Below are 19,658 nucleotides of genomic sequence, written 5' to 3' on the forward strand. Positions count from 1 at the left end.
TATCAGTCCGATGATTCATAGATTTCGAGGCGTGCTAAGGCTTTCCTGCCTGCCGTCCCACATATCCGCATCCACCACGTGCGGATGTAAAATTGCGCGCGGAGGAAAGAGTGTGGCAATCGTCTCGCGCGCGCCTTCGCGAGGATTACCGTGTGCGCCAAGCCTTTGCAACAAACCGATTTTCCTACGAAATACGGGTACTCAGGTTCTATTCGACAGGTTAATGCCAAAGTTCCTGGAACTCGAGCTCTTACGACGTCCTATGATGTATTTAATTGACCGTATACGTGGCCATTATTGATTTCGTTTCTATCGATTTCAAACTATCGATTTCAAAGAGGATAAGACCTGTTTGCCACGACATTGCCGCATACTCTCGTTGCGTTAATTTATCGAAGATCGGTACTAGAAAGATTCTGTAACTCACAAACTCTGAGAAACCATTCCGAACTAAAAGCGTATTCCAATGTAAACAGACCAGGTATGCAGCACCTTTTCCTCTTCTCACATCGTTCTAGAACTTGTAAATCCCCACACCGGGCGGAAACCTTTTATCTTCGGAGCATCAATAATTTCTAACGAGAAAGAAAGAAAGAAAGAAAAAAGAAACAAAAAAGGCAAGGAAATAAAAAGAAATACACGTCCGTTTTGAAAGAGATAACTATTGTTCGATTGAAAAAAGACTCGAATGGAAGCGTCAATTAGTGATTCATCGCTATATCCCGATCCTGCGCTCTCAAGGAGCGAGATATCGATCTGCCCGACGATCGTCAAGATCGCCAAGCATTGGCCCGGTTTTCAAATCCACGGTACTATTACGTACCTAGCTACGTGCAACGGCGAAGACGACGTCGAAGCCGACCCCGAACGCGGAGGATCCTGAGACAATGGGCGGCCGATTGCGCAAGATCTCCTTCCGCTGTCGGGGCACCAGTGTGTTCTCCGTGCACGAGCCACAGTGTCGCAATTCTGGCAAAGGCAGGATGTCGACGAGGCTGCCTGGTGCACGGTTCTGTGCCCATGCCGATCCTGATTCCGTTTGGACATCCTTTTGGTCTCCTCCGCTCCCCCACCCGTCGTGAATTGCGTCGTTCTCCGTAAACTTCTATTCAAATCCTTGGCGACGCAGGTCCGTACAACTCTAGGTAATTAATCAGCAAGCTGCACGATCAGAAGTGAATTTCGTAACTGGGTTTCTGGGTTGTTCCCTTGGAAGAATTCTCCCCACCGATTGTTTTTTAATCGATGTAAGGATTCTTGTTGAATGTTAACGTTGCGATATATATTATGTATGGTGCAATGAAAAGTTACGGTACTAGACGCGGAGAAGTAAGCTCCTCGTTGATCCTGTTTCTTCGATCTTTCTGTCATATCGTCGCTTCTATATCGGCAAACGATGGCGAGTTTAACGTTTCAAGATACGCTTAGACGTGAAATTGAAGAAATTGCGTACAAGCTATCGAACAAGGTGGCTTTAGACGAAAGAATCTTTTCGTAAATCGCAGTTAGACACGATATCATTGTTATACGCCGTTATATGTGGTCCGTCGACGACAATCGTCGTCTTTCGAGAAATTCTTTCTCATATCCATATTTAAATTTTCCACAAATGCATAAACATCCGCAGTCCCATAGCAAATCATTTGCTAAACGCGTTACCACAGAAGTCGTGTACGGATGCAATTCAGTCGTGACTGCGACACGTGTAAATCCCGACGAAGACGGTGTCCAAGTAAAATCGTAAATCCATTGGAATCAGAAGAAACGGCTGGCGTTGAATATTCGATGAGAGGGATGTTACGAGGCTCGCGTATATGTTCTTCGTCCTAGATACGGTTATAGTCACGGCATTGTGCGCGCGTTCCTCTTACTTACCTGGACCAACAATCGCGCGTCTCCGTCGCCCGGTTACCGGAAGCAAGACGGCAGAGACGCCAAGGGAGGGATATAAAGAGGCTGCGTTTCCGGCGACGGAATCGACAAGGACGAGTCGGGACCTCGCGCCAGATGCATCCTTCGCTGCACAAGCTAGCGGTTTCTTTTACGTGCTGCGACCGGCCGCTGGAAAACGGAACTTCGCGGCACGATGAACACGAGAGTACACTCGTGCGACCTGTCGTGACGATGCGCCGCTAACAATACGGATAATGCGGATTTTCGTAACGCAGCAGGAAAACGGGGTCGCGAAAGATAGATTGACTGACGAATACCTGCGGATTTCTTCCTTCCATAAGCGCGCAACCGTTCAGCAACGGAAATACTCGTAAAAAAGACCGACTGATAAAGTATTGCGACGTGGCTTTGCGCACTGCAGTCTGATAACACGTCGATCGCGTACCGAATGTTAAAACTATTCCCTTGTACAAAAGTCTTCTCGTATTCCTCTTATGACAACGATCGAATATCGTGCAAAAACACAGCGACTCGCTAATAAACGCGGGTCTTAAAATTATTCGTCCGAAACTCTGGAGCTCGTTAAAAACGTCACAAACGACGAAACAGTCGTAAATGCGAGCGACGTTCCCTCTTTCCTTCTGTCAGCTAAGGCGAGCGAAAGTTTTCTTTCCACCTATCGTTCGGAGGTGGTGTTTTTGACAAACCTGCCACGACTCGTGCACTCGTTCGGAGACCACGTTTTTCGTATTCATGTATGCGGCCACGCCCCGGTAGTAGTACAGCACCGGGCCTGCTTCTTGCCCCAGCGTCTGGTCTACTTCATTAGCGCGGACCAACCGAGCATATACGCTTACCAGGACTTTACATACCACATGAGATAGACCGAACCACCTCCACATCGGCTGCGTGGCTTCGTTGAAACAATATTTCGTTCGTTGAAAGATCTGCCTGGACGAAAGGTAATGAGTTGGCATTGGATTAGTAAAATGAATCGAATTATTCACCTACGTCTGACTTTTCGGGGTTCTGTCTCAGCGATTTTATCTCAAGATGCAACTCCGATTGTCTTTTGCTTGAGATTATTACACACGAATCGGTCGTATCTTCCAATGCTTCGACGTCGTTTCGTCATTTGTTAATACCGTGATTTGTAAGGTTAATTAGAACGCAAATGCAAATTGTAAAATTTCATTATTACTATTAGATCAATTGCGTAAACGACAGAGAGAAACGCGAATTTCTTACTGCTTTTAGATTTAAATTTTCTAATCTAGTTTTTCGATAAATGTGACAGAACGAGACGCGCGTGTTTCTGAAAATTATAATCACCGCAACGGGACACATTTTCCACGGATATCAAACGGTCGAGTCGGTCGAAGCTCCAGCTTGGGACGATGATTATTCAATCGAAAGGTGCATTATCTGTCAGTAAATTTTCTAAAACGGTTTCGCTTTCTCTGAAACGGTGGAGCGTAAAATCCGCGGGAGCGTTCGAGACACCGCGTCGCGAAACGATACGTAAATCAAAGTACGAAAGGTTTACGAGAGGTCGCAGCCAGGCAACGCCGGTTTTACTCTTGTTAGCTGGCAAATCGGAGGCATCGGGACCTAGGGTCGACCGGCATAACCGCGTTTCACCGCAATTAAACCGCGGAGCACCTGCCGCGTGTTCCGTTTGCGTAAATGTAACAAAAAGATCTGTTCATTTGAAACGCGGTAATCGCGAGTTCTCCACGATCCTACGAGACTTTCCAAGGAATCCTGACGCGGTAGAACGTCGATTATCTCTGTAGCTTATTCGTTGAAACTTTATCGCGCAAGAAAGAGATCCAGGCATCTTGCATGTAGGTCAGTTAACGTACTTCTACGTTGACTGCTTGTCATTTTATAAAATATGCGCTTTCTACCGCTATCAGATGGACTGGGGGGACAGCAAATTCTATTTTCCTTTATTTTTCGTACAAATTTTGCAAAGAATCGTTATTATTGGTCCCTGAGTTGCATATACTTCTATCGGGTTGGCAACCATTTTTTTGTCAATACCACCTAATGACAAAATCCGTAATCACTTAGTCGCCAACCCAATATATAAACACAGGACAGTAATTTCGCAAGATCTCGTCGAGATCGGCGGAAAGTTTCATAAAATTCCTATCGTATCGGTGGTCCTTTCCATAATAAAAAGAGGTATCTTCTCTTTTCGCTCAGAAGCCCGCAGGAATTCCGCTTCCAAATTGTTCGATTAACTTTTTTAAGCGTTCCATGACACGTCGTAATTCCCGAGCGGACGGGCCATGTTATAAGTTGGTATGTTTCGCACGTGCCGGCCGTGATCGAGGATGAAGGGACGAGAAGAGGACTCGGTCCGGCGAATTATTCGTTTGCTCTTGAACGAGGACGAAGGGAGAAGGGAGAAGGTAGAAGAAAGGAAGGAAGGAAGGGGGAGTTTCGAGATAGGGACACGGGATGCCGAGCATGCCGTCGTGTCGACCCGGAGATTAATGGTGCTTTAATAACGTTAATTGAAGCCCTTAGAAGAATCGATACGGCGCCGATCGGACCGGTATCGTTTCGAGATACCGATCGATCTTATGATAAATAGTCAGCGGCACTGCGGGCGACCGCTCCGACGCCTTCGCCCTCGAATGAGCACCGATCGGGAACCCTTTGCCCTTCCATTTCAACTCTTTCTTTTATTCCGCTGCCCCGGAGTGAGCTCTCGCTCTCTTATCCCTCTTTTCATACTAAGTATCATAAGCGTTCACCTATAAAAAGGCAGGTCGCGCGAAGAGTACTCTCTTTGTATCCCCTTGTTTCCAATCTATACCCTTTCTTCCTATTCTCTTTATCGTGAATCAACCATTCATCGGAGGTGTTTGTTCCTCGTACAAGATATTTCGAAATTGGTTGTACATGCTACCCAGGAAGGCGCGAACTTACAGTAAAAATTGTAAAGCTACGTTATTTTTTTTTCGTACGAAGCTCCGTTTCCGAATATTTTCTGAATTCTCCATATCGAGTGCGCGTGCTCTCGATTCGCAGATTTTTCTTTCTGAACATTTGAAAAGGAATAGTTGCAATGGTGCAGAGTGCAAAAGTGCAATACGTAGAATAGAATCATATTGATAAACGCGAAAGTCACTTCGAAGAATTGTTTCACTAATAAGAAAGCGTTCCTATTGAGATTCTTCTTATCGGTTGACGATTATTTTTCATTCCACGAAGAATCAAATTTTCGCTAGAATCACGAGAAGCACGAAAATCGAAAAGAATACTCGGTATTCCGTAAGTGTCCGTGTTTCGCGTGAGAATCGAAGACAACGACGAACGAAGAGGAAGGCTCGTGTCGGTTCGGCGCTCGACATTTGCGTGACAGACCGAAAAGTGGATTGCATAAATCATCGCGCTCGGTCGGGAGAGGAAAGTGGAGATTCGCCGTGACGGTGCGGGGCGATCGTCTCTAGCAGGATGGGTGCATTTAGCCGAGATACGAAACACCACGGCAGCCACAGTCACGGAACGAAACGAACGCGCGTAATCCTTTCTATCTTGATAAACGGGCCGCGGCTCGCGAGGAGGCAGCGCGATTCGGATTGGCAAAGTGTCAGCTCGCGACCATGACCTGCCAGCAATAAAGCAGTCAACAATAGACAATGGCGATCCCATGCTCCACATACGCAAAGCACGGTAGGCACGCGCTTGCACAGTCGGCGTAGCACGCAAAAGGCGAGGGAGCGAAGGTGATTACTCTGCGTGCTCGCCTGTGCGTGAGCAGTGCGTGTGCACGCGCGTGTGCTCTACGCTCGATTCTCTTAGGCTAGTTCCACACGGAGATACGCTATTGTTTAAGAGTATCAACGCACCTGTCTATTTTTAGCAAGACGTACACGTTGATCGTAAAATCACGGATAAATCAGATTGCAAAGATTTATTCTTTCCGACCATCGTTGTTTCTTGCGATGATACTTTAAGAGATATTTTAAACTATGCGATAATAACATTGACGTTCCTAATTATCATATCTCGGCGAATTATCGTGTTACTCGACAATCTCTTTATCATCGGTGTGTACGTGGTAGTACATGCGGTAAATATGCGGCAATTTAAATTCGCAGCCTGGTGATTTTATCAGGCATTGTAAATTTTTTACATAAGGACGAGAAAACAACGAAATATTTATTCGCGCAACAGCATACAGTACGCGTGTCCGATGGTTTCTCACTCGTACAGTCTCCTTCTCGATTCTTCGACTAACGTAAGAAACGAATGACCAGAACCCTACCAAGTGGATATTTCATTCGTAAACGCGTATCCCCGTGTGAAACTAGCTTTATCCGCTCTCGTCACTGGCGTCGTACCTCTGCACTCTCTTGACTAAAACCATTGTCGCTAATTGTCGTGGCGTAATCGTGCATTGTCCGCGGATTAATCGTCATGTGAAACGTCAGAGCGCGCGTTGCCATTGTTGCTCGACAGGCAGAACAGAGAGACGCCGTGCCACGGGGAGAGAACCATGGACTGGCAAGTTGGTTTTCGTTGCAAGTGTTACACGGCCTTTTACAATTCGGTGTGCGAAAGTAACACGGCTCGATAGACGGAATAGAGATGGTGGGTAGGTGGTAGGTAGGTAGATAGATGGACGTACGGATAGATAGGTGTTTCACGTAGGTAGACGCTCCTCCCTGTGTCGTATCGTCGCGGTATCCCAGTCACACGTGGTTGTGTGTCGTGTGTCGGACATCGTGACCCGAGCTTGAAATCAATTGTCAATGGGGCGGTAACCCGGGGCGAGAAAACTATTCGATCCGAGTTTCCATCGGCATCGATTGCCTTTTGTTCCGAGAATTGCGCTCTACGGGCGAGCTTCGTGCTCGAGATCGTTGTCGGCGTGAAAATTACAGCACGCGGCTGTTGCTGACGGATTGACAGTAGGCGCGCGATAACTGGTGCCGTGCTCTTTTTTGTCGCCGACGGGCAGCTACGCTCGTTACGTCTGTATCCTAGCTTAAGATAGAGTCAACTAGACAGATCTTTTGTAATCAGTTGAATGCGTAATTAATCGCGCAACTTTGTACCCTTTGTTGCGCACGGTAAATCACTTTTGATAGTACTGTCAATGATACGCTTACGACGTTTTAAACGATCAATTTTTAGTAGTCGCCTCTTTCATTTAACCCTGTTACGTCAGCGTTAAACAATACCGTTTCATATAACTAGGGTTAAGAAAAATGTGAATCGATCGTTCGAACAAACGTAATATAAAAAGTACATATATATGTCGCGAAGCTTAGAAAACGCGTAATTTAGTGTGGACTGGAAAGGAAGCAGGAGCAACGGTGATCGGGTTTTCGGAGGGTCGTGAAAGGCACAGGCGGATATATCGGACTGCCTCGTGCCACCCACGCGAGGGCTTTTCACGCCTCTGACACGACTAGTTCCTTTGCCGAGGCACCAAAAGCCGTCGTCGATGTTGGCCCTTTGGATATCTCGGCCGTGACAGATAACACAATGGCTCTAATACGGCGCACTGTGAAAAGGGTAAAGAGGTACCCACGACCACGGCGCCGATGAATGGTGGCCACAAGAGAGAGGGGCTGCACCTATCTTATCGGATCTCCGAGTTGCGCCGCATCGAGCAACTCTTTGACAGTGGTGCCCATTGTTCCACGTGGTTTCTTCGACCGTTCGCTTTCAGCCCGTGATCCGGACTTTTGCTCCGATCGCCTTCTGATCTTACCGTTTACCCTCGATCTTGTTGTCTATTGCGTTTCTTCTACCCGTCCGTGAATCTTTTCTGCCATTTGCGAGAATCTTTTACAGTTTGGACAGCGAAACGTTACTCTGTTCTATTCATATTCGAACAAGAAAAACGAATAAATTATAGGAATTATACAGAAGCCAAACCAATTAACTCCATCAAGATCGGCAGTTTGATTTTTAACGAATTAATCTGCGGAGGGACAAATTTAGTCGAGAGAATTCCCTGTAATTTTCCTAAGACGAATAACAAATTTGTGAAATGTATATAAAAAAGTATGTTGTAAAGAAAGTACCTTGAACGAAAGTAACGAGTAAAATGTTTTACGTCGAACGACGATTGAGATACGTGAAACGGCCGTAAAACTTTTTCTTCGGAATCATGCGAAAACTCTGTAAATCTTATCGTAAATCAGCACCGTAACCTCCATAAAAAGCTATTCAAACTAAAGTAACGAATTTCGTTTGGGCTGGCTGAAACGAACCGCTGCACTTGACAGAAGAGGATCGTTGTTCCTGGCGTTGACTCAAGAAGAATGGACGTTCGATACACACACCCACGTCCCGATCTTTTTTTCCGGTGTTTCACCAGGAGGTGGTTTGTTCCCTGTGAAGGGCTCTTTCTTCGTCAATGGAGAAGAACTACACGGTTATACGTGTCCCACGACCGATACACGTGCATATTGAATACACATCGCGGCACCGGAGTGGATTAGAGATCTCCGGCCTCATTGTGCCTGTCTCGTTAATGGCTGCTCGATCGTTTCCATAAATACTCGGGTGGTCGTGGCAATTTTCTCGCGGCCAGCTAGTATCTCCGCTCGATATCGAACGGCGAGCGTAACGCCTTCGATTACAACTATAATAGAACGCCTCCTCGGCCGTGCATCATCGACGTTGAATGACTTAATAAAAGAATTTCGATTACGCCAGTCGAGATTCCAGCGGGCGTCGCGGGCGAACAAAGGGTCGGCCGACCTCCCACCCGAGGCTGCCCGACTCTCCGCTTTGCTGGCCGCTCTTGTCCGGAACTCTCTCCGGCTGAGGTGCGAGGAAAAGGCCTTTCCTGGCCAGCTAATGGCACGGATTTATGTGGGTTAGGGCGTCGACTCTCCCGTATGCAAGAAAATCTCACTTGCTTCAGCACGAGCACCGTGACTCATACGCGTCTGCCCACCTAATCCGGTGCTCGCTTGGCTCGGTTACTCGCGTCAAGGGAAAGGGGGCTGACAGAGGAGGAAGAAGCACAATGAAACGGGCGAGAACGACAAGTTGGACGCGAAACACAATGCGGGCGTGGGTCCTGGCAACGCGACCAACGAGGCGAATCTCGTCGCAATTTTTTCCTTCTTTTCCCTTCGTTCCATCCTGCTTTCTCCTCGGATTCTTTTCCCTGTCTGTCTTTGGTCCCGCGACGTCTCCTACACTTTTCCTTTCGTTTCGCGCGTTGTGTCATTCCGACTCGTGTTTTCGCTGCGTCTTTGTCATGCCGATGTTGTAGATCGCGTCCGAGGATGTCGTCAAGCCCTTGCGCGAGGCATTTGCCTCTTTTTACTACTCTCTTCCTTTCTCTTCCTTCCTTTTATCCTTCTGTCTTCTGTCCGCTTTTTGTTCCATAGGACCCCTACGCTTCTCCTTTCTTTCCAAATATCGCGTCCGTTCAACGCGCGTTTTCGTTGCATTTTCGCCGTATTGGTATCGCGGATCGAGTCTGAGGACGTTGTCGAGCTGTTGCGCAAGGATTTTGACCTAGCTAAGCGAGCGCGCGGAGACGCGCTTCGCGCCCTCGTTACGTCGCGTGCGGAAATCCCGCGCGGACCTTGAAACCATTTTCCAACCATCGAGATCGACCTGCCACCGCTCTCTCGCTGCTCGCCAGAGCGAAAACCAGCGCCATTCTTGAAAAAGGAGCGCGGCCTTTTAGACGCGGCCTCGAGCACGCTTTTCGACCACGCGATCATTTTCTATGCCTGTATTTTATACAAGTACCACAGAAACGTTTCGAAGAGGATCGATCGATTAGTTAGGCGTTTATATAGTCTCGTGCCTTTTTACGACTTTTTACGAGTTTTTGGCTTTGAAGCGAGTAATCGAGGTTAGCTTTGTTCGTAACAAATTTATCACGACGATCATCTTTCCAGATATCGTGCCTAGTTCTTACTGGATAATTGGAGCGTGGATTTTTACAAGGTCTGGGTTTAGGTAGCGATAGAATAACGGTGAGCTAATTTTTTATGAGTAACGATAAAGTTGTTTCTCAAATAAAAACGTGAGTAATCTCAATTTTTACAAAGGAAGGCACAATGCGTATATCGTAACCTTCTCGACCGTAAAATGAGAAACGATATGGCGCAAACGACGTTGGTTTTTCGAACGATTTTACCTTTTACAAAAGTAGAAGCACGTTTCAGCTCGAACGACTTAACAAAGTTGATACGGTAAGACCTGGTTTATTTTTGCAAGCGATCCGAGTACAATCCGAAAATTTGTATGGTTGTACGGTAAAACAGACGTAATTCGTTGACAGTAGCAGGACGGATGAAGACGAAGGGAAGAGAAAATTAGTCAGGAAGCCGCGATAGCGTGTGATTTAACGGTATGCATCTGGTTCGATCGTTCCGCCCGTATTTATTGATATCGGCGTCGCGTTAATCGTCCTTATCGAATCGGGGCCGATGTGCAGCTTTACACATGGCCGCTGTTATACGCCGATCGTCGTGTTACAGCCGTGTAGAGCGAAGAATGCAGGTATACACAACTTGAGCACCGTCGAGGCCCGGTGATTTACGATTAGGTAGTCCAGAAATCGACAGTACATTGCCAATAAGAAGAAAATAAATGTTTGCAACAAGGCCTGGCGGGCACGATCTACGACTAAGTAAGCTGATACGCTCCCGTGAGCGAGTTCGATCCGGCAGGTTCTCGAAACACGACGTGACCTTCGTGGCTAAGATGTATCGAAGGGGTAACAGAAACTTATCCGATCGAGAGTGACGAGAAATTTTACCGCGGAGACCTTATAACGTTGCTGGAATCAAATGCCAGCGCCGAATCCGCCATGTAGATTTACCGTGTCCGTCGATTAACGATAACATTAAGTCAAACATCGTAGAGCACGATGTACACGGACACGAGAGAAAGACAGGCCTGGCACGAAAAAAGAAGAAACCCCGAGCGTAGCAACGAGAGTGGAGAAGACGCTCGAATACCTACTCGAACGTGACTGGGGGAATGGAACAAAAAATCTCGTTTCTTCCTTCCTTTTCCTTTTTGTCCCAATCCTTTTACTCTATTTCCTGGTTGTTTATGCCGATCGCAATAAAAGTGAAACTTCAAAGTGATCCCTTCGCAGGGTAAACACGAAACCGCCCTACGTTTCTACCTAATCCTTTTTTCTACTCATCGGGACATTTGGATTTTATGGCCCGATGGCGACCACCTGTTTCGGCATAAATGCTCCACGTTTATACGCAAGGGAAAGACGATCATCGTCCACTGTTCGAACGGTGTGCTTAGGATACGTTTTCAGACGATCACAGGTGCCGACAGAGAAGGAATTGCTCCTTTTAGTCGTGTTAATCGCGTCCATCGGGTCGAGGTATTGATCCATCCGACACTATCGGTATCAGCATCCTCGCAATTCGCTTTGAGCGACTGACGTACGCGCTACGATGCTAATCACGGTTTATTGGTCGTCATTTATAATTACCGCGTACCCTTTGGTAATTCGCTCAAATTTTACTGTTGGCAGACAACGATTTGAAACTACGCTTTCTCCGTGTTCGATTTTACGGATATGGACGTCCAACACACGATAGACGTACACCGCGAATGGGAAACAGTGTATTCCACGTGAGCCTTCGTAAGAAATTACGAAGGCAACACCTTCGAACAATGGCCGCCAGGCTTGCACCCACACGTTATTCGACATGACATCGTTGCCGTCACCCATAACTGTCTCCAGAGCTTCGTCATAAACTGTAACGAGCTACCGTGCACGCCGGCTATTTATGACCGCGTAAAACCAAAATTTTACGCTGTTCCCGCGCGTTACGCCTCTCGATCGTATGATCTTGTTAAAGAAGAGTCGATCCTCTTAGATGAAACGACCCTGCTCGACTCTGCGCTGTATTTCTTCGCGCATCCTCCTAACGCGTGTGCGTGTATCTGAGTTTTGAATAAATTATAAGGTACTTCATTTCGAACTTTAAGGTGGAATATAGAGGCACGACGTTGAAATTTATATAAACCGAAACGAGAAAGTTATACAAGGTATACGCGATATGGAAACATTGTCGGGACGTTATTAAATTATTCGTATGCGATACAGATTGATCGTAAAGCGTTTTGTCCGAATATATTGACGTAAATATTTAAAAAGATATAGTAAGCGACTAACCGTTTCCGTTCGGCAAGATTCTGTTTGCGTATTACCAATTCTTAGTATTATCGATTTAGTAGCGCACATTATCCAATTTCAATAAACTAAAATAGAATCAAGACACAACTTTTGATATCGCGTCTTCTGTTTCACCGAAACGAAAAGATACTCAGCCTCGTAATCTTCGATAACCTCCGAGATAGATATCCTTTGGATCTCGTTGATCGCGCGTCGTCTAGATCCAGACGATAAACTGAAAGATAGAACGTATCTGATATAATTCGTAATTCATAATTCGTTCGTGAAACTCCTATACCGGGTATAGAGTAGAAATATCTTAGTTTCTATGTTGTGAAAACAAAAAGACGTTGAAATTACGACAATTAAAGTCCAATTTATTCCTAAAATTGTGCCATTTTACAATCTCCGTTAACGTGCAAAGCCTCGAGGCTGATGTCCGTCATTTGCTTTGTGAATCTTTAAACTTCTATTCCGTCTGGATTCCGACAGCGACTCGCAAGCGTCGTCACGTAGGTTAAATCGGTTATCATACGGTAGTACTCGCGGTGGAATTTCGCGAGTGTGTGTATGCGTGTGTGTGTGCTCTGCTCGTGTGCGTTGTTTCGTGCGTGCGTCGATCGTGCATCAGCAGATGACACTTGCCGCCCTGGTCACGCACAAACTATATTCGTCTCACCGTCCACACAGGGGCATACGGAGTAAAGAGCGACCAGCGGTCGGTACGATGCGATGGTGTAACAGGGACGATCGTGTGCGATACACGCACACCGAATCCGCTCCGGCGAGGGTGAAGACACTTCAGGGTCAGACATCTGCGCATCGATATGAGGACCTCGTATACCGCTCGCACCGGCTCATACTTATGTTACGCTTAACTGGCAGCCACGGCTTCGCTACCGCTTCTTGGCACTCGGTTATGTCCGTGAGATTTTTTCCAATACACGGCTGCTCGTATTAATTGCTCGCAGGAAATGTTCACAGGCTTCTATCTAGCCGACGCGACGTTCTCCTACGAGTCCTCTGAGAAATCAAAACTCGTCAACTCCGATTTTTATCGGTTTCGTGATCTCATCGTAAGTACACGATCAATGTGCGAGTTTCAAGAAATCTATTCGTCTATTCGTCGCGGAAGGATGACCCGAACAAGATAGATTTAAACAACAGTGTTCGCTTCTTTCTCTTATTCTTTTTTCCAATTTGTCAAACTGATTTATCATTTTATCAATTCGTACTTAATATTCTCAGTACGAAGAACGGAATTCGATCTACGAACATACAATTTGCCTTTATCGAGTCAATACCGAATGCTACGAGCGTGACTCGATACCGTAAACCAAGGGCTTGAGAAAACAGTGTCATAAGAGGTGTTGCGAAATACCGTGTTCCAAATACCTATCTTAGTAATTTATTACACCTACCTAAAAACGTTCTCTTCGATTATCCTCCAGAGAACGCAGCTTATTAACAAGGAAACACCACGTGCAAGTGACAAACTTCGCTACTCCGTTATCCCTAACGAATATACAGAAATCCACTAAGGCATCCACCGTTCAATTCGATTTCACAACCGCGCTGTGTCACGGAACCGGTATTGGAAAACGGCAGAAAAGTGTCGGTCTCGAAAAAGTGTGCGATTTTTTTCGACCAAGCCGGAGTCACGGGAGCAACGCGACCGCGGGAGGAAATTGTGGAGGCAGACGCATTGTCATGTGCGAGTACTGCGCCGGGTATGCGAGCGCGATATGCAGGCTCGCATCGCTCGTCTAGAAACCCATAGTTAAGAGTTAGAAGCCCACACGGTAGCGAACATTGTTATTCAAATCAGGCATTGTCTCTCGGCCGGCAGATGCTAATTTTTCGGTCCCCGCTTATTACACGCTCGACCGTTTCTAATGCGTTCGGATGTAGAGCGCTCTGCGAGCTTTACGAACCGTAAGCAGCGTTCCAGCAGTGTTCGATACCGAGCCGATTTCACGATACACGCGACAACTTTGCTCTCTACGCCCTCGTTCTCCAGGTTCTTATCGTTTTCTTTAATAACAGACTGCGAGAGCCTCTGCTCTCTGTATACATTCGGTAATTATTATGTTCGGGTCTTAATTGAAAACAAAGGAGCCGCACGTTATGAAGTTACAAGAGAACTTTCTCCTGCGCGTGGATGTTACTGGCTCGCGGTTCGTTACACCGCTTGGTGAACTTGAAATCGATATTCGGTCCGCGTACGCCGCAATGGCGTTGTTTATCGTCGTTTCGCACAATCGCGTGCCGAATTTCTGAACGATCCTCGGGGCGAAATGGTTCGACGATGATTCGTAAGGTTCACGAGGTTTCGTATTATACAATAGGATATTTCGCAGTTGTTCCATTTAATGGGTGAGTAGGAGCGAACCGAGCGTGTTCGTAAAGATGTTCTTCTGTAACGCATACTTTTACACGTAAATAGAAAGTCTATCTAATCGAAAGCTCGATTATTACGCTACGTGTACTTCCCTCCATTTCTCGGCGGTAGCTGAGGGTTAATTATTTGAGCTCAACCGCGATATTACTATCCGTACCTCGTTCATACCAAATTTCGATTACGGCTTAAAAACTTCTCCAACGAAAAGATGAATTTCTTAACGAGAAACTTTTCTACCGTAGGTAACCGACCAAAGCTACCGTCTTGCCGAAGACGAGAAAATAGCGTGCCTATCTTTCAATTAAGCTCTTGTTTCTCGAATTCTGCCAAACACTTTTGAACTCTCAACTACCCCCAAAACTATCAGGCAAATATCCCGACCGCGCTATCGATCGAATGCACGGTCGATCGTTCGGATTCGATCGGCAATCGAACGGTGGCGCCGATCGTGCTGGTACGTACGTGTCAAGCGTAACGCGCTTCGGCGCTGCGGGATATTTTCGAAGGCGAGCGATAGAGACATAAAGAAGGGACGTGCGACATCCTGCCCCGCGGGCGGGCATTGGCGAGGTATAAATCATCCGCGCGAGGGATTGCATTTCAATGCTCCGGGCTGGATAAGTACCGAGCGCGTAGAACGCTCGGCTCGACTCGCTCCGAGACCGCCGATAGTCGACTGACCGGACTAAGCTTTTATGCATCGTGCGCAACGACACTGCCACCGGCGTGTCGGAGGTGCGCATCCCTCGTTACAGATGCAGGGAACGCGTATCCGGCAAGCCTCCGTACCAGGACGACGACGAGGAGGGCCAGCTCTCGGAAACTCCAACCAACAGACCCCACCTATTCTCCTTTCTCTTTCTTTCCCTTTCTTTCCTTCTTCTTTCCTCGCCTCTCTTCACCCTCCCACGAGCACGTTTGTTCGGTTGACTCACCCGCCGATTCGCAGCCGAAGGGAATCGGCAAGCACGAAGCAGAGCGGCGCTCCGTTCGACGCGCACCTCGCTTTGCATCCAGACGATCGTTTCCTAGGCGCACCTGTCTACAGCTTGACCCACGTCTAGCTGTACTCGGCTTCGCCGATTTTCCCCATTCGTTCAACGGTAAAAAAGTGAACTGATCGGTCGGTCGTGATACGATCGAGATAAGAGACGCACCTGTTCGCTTTGTAATTTAGCGTATTTGATTTTTTGGTTAAAGCGACAGGAAGGAGGATGCGCTTAAGCGGCGGAGACGCGCGAGGTACGATGGGGTGTGACGAACGAAGGTACAGCATTAATATGCTAGAGCGTGTTTGTTCGTTCTGTGAGATTTTCATTGATCGTAGGTAGTAGAGATAAGAGTTGATCGAACTTGAAGCTTTAGAGATACCGTTATTTTTACGTAAATATCGGGGGAAGAGGTTTTCGATCGACATAGTGTACCGTTAAAATAATTCAGACTACTACCGATTCTAGTTTCTGCATCATTGTTTCAATACGCAACGTTCAACTTCATCGACTTAAGGATTCGAAATATTTGTTCCGACTCTTCGATATTGGCGAATCGTTGCATTTCATTATTTTCTACGTACATTTACGGGAATTTATATTTTCAATAAGTGCATGAACGTCCGCAAGCTAATCACGAGAGATAAATTCGATGGTTATTCGAATTAATCGTAGCAGACGATAACGATCGAAAAACGAGGTACGTTTCGTGGCAGCGTCCGTCGAGCACGGCGGATGACGGCGCAAGGTGCGATTAAGTACCTGGTTCGTTGCCGTGATCCGCGCGCGTGGAACGGCCGATAAACGAGCGGCGTGGTTCGCGGCCAATGGCATAAATCTCGGTTCGCGCGGCACGTATGTGCGTGTGGTACGAGCCACGCACTGGGCGTGTCGCACGCAACGCCTGGCACGTGGATAGCTGGATACGCATCGACGACTCCTCTCGTGCTCGCATGAATCGTATGCGCTCGAGCGGCAATGTGCAACGCGCCGTTGCACGCGTTTACACGTATTTCGAAGCCAGCGTTGCTTTCCATGAATCTGAAAAAAGGAAAGTATAAAAACACACATTCGAGAGACGTTGCAGTTAGTTTCAGGCAAATCGATGAATAACCGCTCTAGCTTTTTTAATTGCCAGCATCAGGACAATTTTGCACGATCGAATCGCTGTTATTAACGAAATTCTACAAGGCACAAATGACGAGCTGGTGGAAGTTTATAAATTTCGCGTACGATGGTATTAGTATAATAACAGAGTAAATCAAATTTACCTGATATATTATCAGCACGATCCGATCCCTTCCATCGATCTTTATAACCTGGAATTTGTACCTGTTTGACGTTACTGACGTCGTTAGTTTAGAAACTATCGTGGATGAGGATAACTAGCATAAAATTGCGTATCAAGAAAAAGCGTATCAGGACTACAAATTTGAGATTCTTAAATTATACGATAAATTTCAATCTTAATTGAGCATTACGAATACGAATGGAAAGTTTATTCTAAAGAAAGCCGTGTTTAATCGCGCGTTTATATAAAAGACAAAGGCTTCGGCGAACAAAATATTTGACGTACATTTCCAACTGACTTGTGCTATTTTCATACATCGGTCGACAGATTCATTTATTATTCCGATAATTCTGTTCTCTCGAGTAAGAACACGCATTGTCTCTCTGTTAGAACACAGGTAGACGAACAAAGTAGGTTTTCTTTTTACTTGCTCGCGTGTACTGCTGAAATATATTCATGTATTATTCAGTGTATGGCCGCAGAACTGTTTCCAACTTTCAACACTTAACGCGAAACACAGCCGTTTCCCTCGTTTCCTACTCCAAAATGCTCTGTTCGACGGTCTTAAAATATGCTCATTGTGACACACGCTCGTCGCCGATTTTAGAGTTCCGCGGGCATAATGATCGAGAATTTCCTCCCGACAGTGTTCCTTTTCCGTTGGTTAATGGCGACGCCGGTTATCTTCATTGTCATGCGAGAACGGACGTGTTCCGCGTTAGCAGGTCTCATTGCACGCCAGAGATAATACATCGTAGGCACCTGTTTAAGAGTCGAGCGCATAGAAGCGTGTACGAAGGGTGCGTAATGCAGCTCTCCGTGCCACGGGACGTGACCAGACGCAGAGCGTCCTGTGTCGATGAAGAAGAGGCACTGGACTCGGATGAGTCAGTCTCTTAGAATGTACGGTGGCGTCGTGGCCGAACGTCGCACGGGAATACGAAACGACTCTACATGAAAAAAAGAGGGATGTGGCAAAAGAAACGTATAAGAACGCCGCTGTTCCATGCTTTTGATACAGGTTACCCGCTTTTCCGCTCGATCTGTGCAAAAATTGCGCGTCTTACACGTTCGTTTGCTCGGAAGGTTCGAAAATTTCAACGGAATTTTTATCCAATTGACATTTTAGCTCCGTTTTAATTAAGAATTTTACTTTTCTTTTCAGAATCCAAGTCCTCCGAGTAACGATTGCGCGTCTCCGAGTGTTGTAAGTATCCAATTTTTCACCGTTGATAACGTTTCATCGAAATAAGAACAGGAGGAACTATGCTATGCAAAAATTAGTTAATATTTTCGAATCGGCTCGATACACGCAAACTCGTACAAGTGCGCGAAAGAATGAAAACTTTCACTGCGATCGGTTATCATCGTGATCGTTTCGCGTGCGATTTTCCGGAAACATAATGCGGTCAACGATCGGCGAGCCGAGTCGTCATTACGATGAGACAATACCGGGCAAGCGAACCGTGATCACTCGTCGCTAAATTATTAGATGACCCAGCTCTACCTCTGAACGTTTCTAGATTCCACTCATCGTACACCATTTTATACGCGCCTAATCGAATCGATTTATCCGCCAGGCGTTAAAAATCCCAAGATACGAGGTAAGAGTTGATTAAACGTGCCCGGAAGAATGACCTGGCCTAACCTAATGCCAGTATGTTTGCCCTGGCGAGGCAATCTGCTTTGTAAAGAGGAGAGTTCCCGTAATTCGCGTCAGCTGCTTCTCGCCAGACCTCTCGCGAACCTCGCCGAGCGTGGGCCGATCTTTCTCTTTCTCTTTCGCGGTATAGGCATACGCGAAATATAAAAGTGAATTAGGATTACATCGGTTTCTCTCTATCCAGCTCGTGGTTCGTTTAATTCATTTAATTCACACGTGCCCAATAACGTGGGTTCAGGTGTCGAAGCCAACACGATCTTGATATCGCGATTCGTGCTCGTACCAATCGTTTTGGAACATTTACGGGTACACGTAAGACATTAGGTCGATCGACGCGTTCATTTCGTACTGTACATGAGCAGAGATTTTCCGTTATACAAGATTAGGTAGATAAGAAGGTATTCGCGTTGGTTGATGTACATTCTAACTCAAATGTATCAAGATACTTGCTAATTTCTAACGAAATGTAATTTCATTGTAAAGTTACGGATAGGTGAAACTGCGATGATTTTATTCTTCGTAATCGTCGTAATAAGCCATTAACGATTAAATTGATTTTTAAAGGTCAACGCGGAATGATAAAATTGATGTTTCTAATCGTCAAACACTATGAAACGATTTTATTACTTGACAAGTATATAATATAATAAATAGCGATAGTACAGTATATAATGCGGTAAATAGCAAAGTTTGAATACCTAATTTCCATTTACAGTCTACCGATTCTATATGGCAGGATTTGTTTCGAGGAAGATTACCCGAGGATATGTGAGAATATACAGAGAAACAATTTCAGCAAAATAAATTAGGTGTCTGGAGAGGAATTTAAAGTTTCACCACCTCTCCTCGCGATATCCGTAGGAGGATCTGCCATTAACCAGGCAAAGACAGGCTGCAGACGGTTAATTAGGTCGAATGTGTAAATTTTTTCGACTAGACGAAATTGGCTTCGAACCACGATCGACCGGTGTCGTAATAACTAAATGAATCCGCGCGAAAACGTATCGGCGTCGTAATAAATCCTGGCGTATCGATTATTTCAACGTGGGTATCACCGCTCCTATTATAGAGCGTCTATCTCACGTTTCGTAACATCGTCCGTGTGGAATGTGCTAATTAGTTCGAACGACGACCTCGCGCTCATGCGTCACTCTCGTGCAGAGATTTAATTGCACGACCATAGATACGGGGTTAAAAAAGATACACCAGAACTCGCGTACATAGAATACAAAAGAAAAAGAAAGGAAAAAGAAAAGAAACGT

General features: G+C 46.1%; 1 long non-coding RNA gene across 1 annotated transcript in view; it reads left to right on the forward strand.

Annotated features, from left to right (window-relative positions):
* Positions 1–19,658, forward strand: part of LOC143302671 (uncharacterized) — a 211,579-nt gene that overhangs the window by 37,734 nt on the left and 154,187 nt on the right. Inside the window, exon 3 of the long non-coding RNA XR_013058363.1 lies at positions 17,899–17,940. This is a non-coding gene — a long non-coding RNA (uncharacterized LOC143302671). The remainder of the gene's footprint in view (positions 1–17,898; positions 17,941–19,658) is intronic.

Source organism: Bombus vancouverensis, chromosome 5, assembly GCF_051014615.1.
Source record: "Bombus vancouverensis nearcticus chromosome 5, iyBomVanc1_principal, whole genome shotgun sequence".
NCBI classification, from domain to species: domain Eukaryota; kingdom Metazoa; phylum Arthropoda; class Insecta; order Hymenoptera; family Apidae; genus Bombus; species Bombus vancouverensis.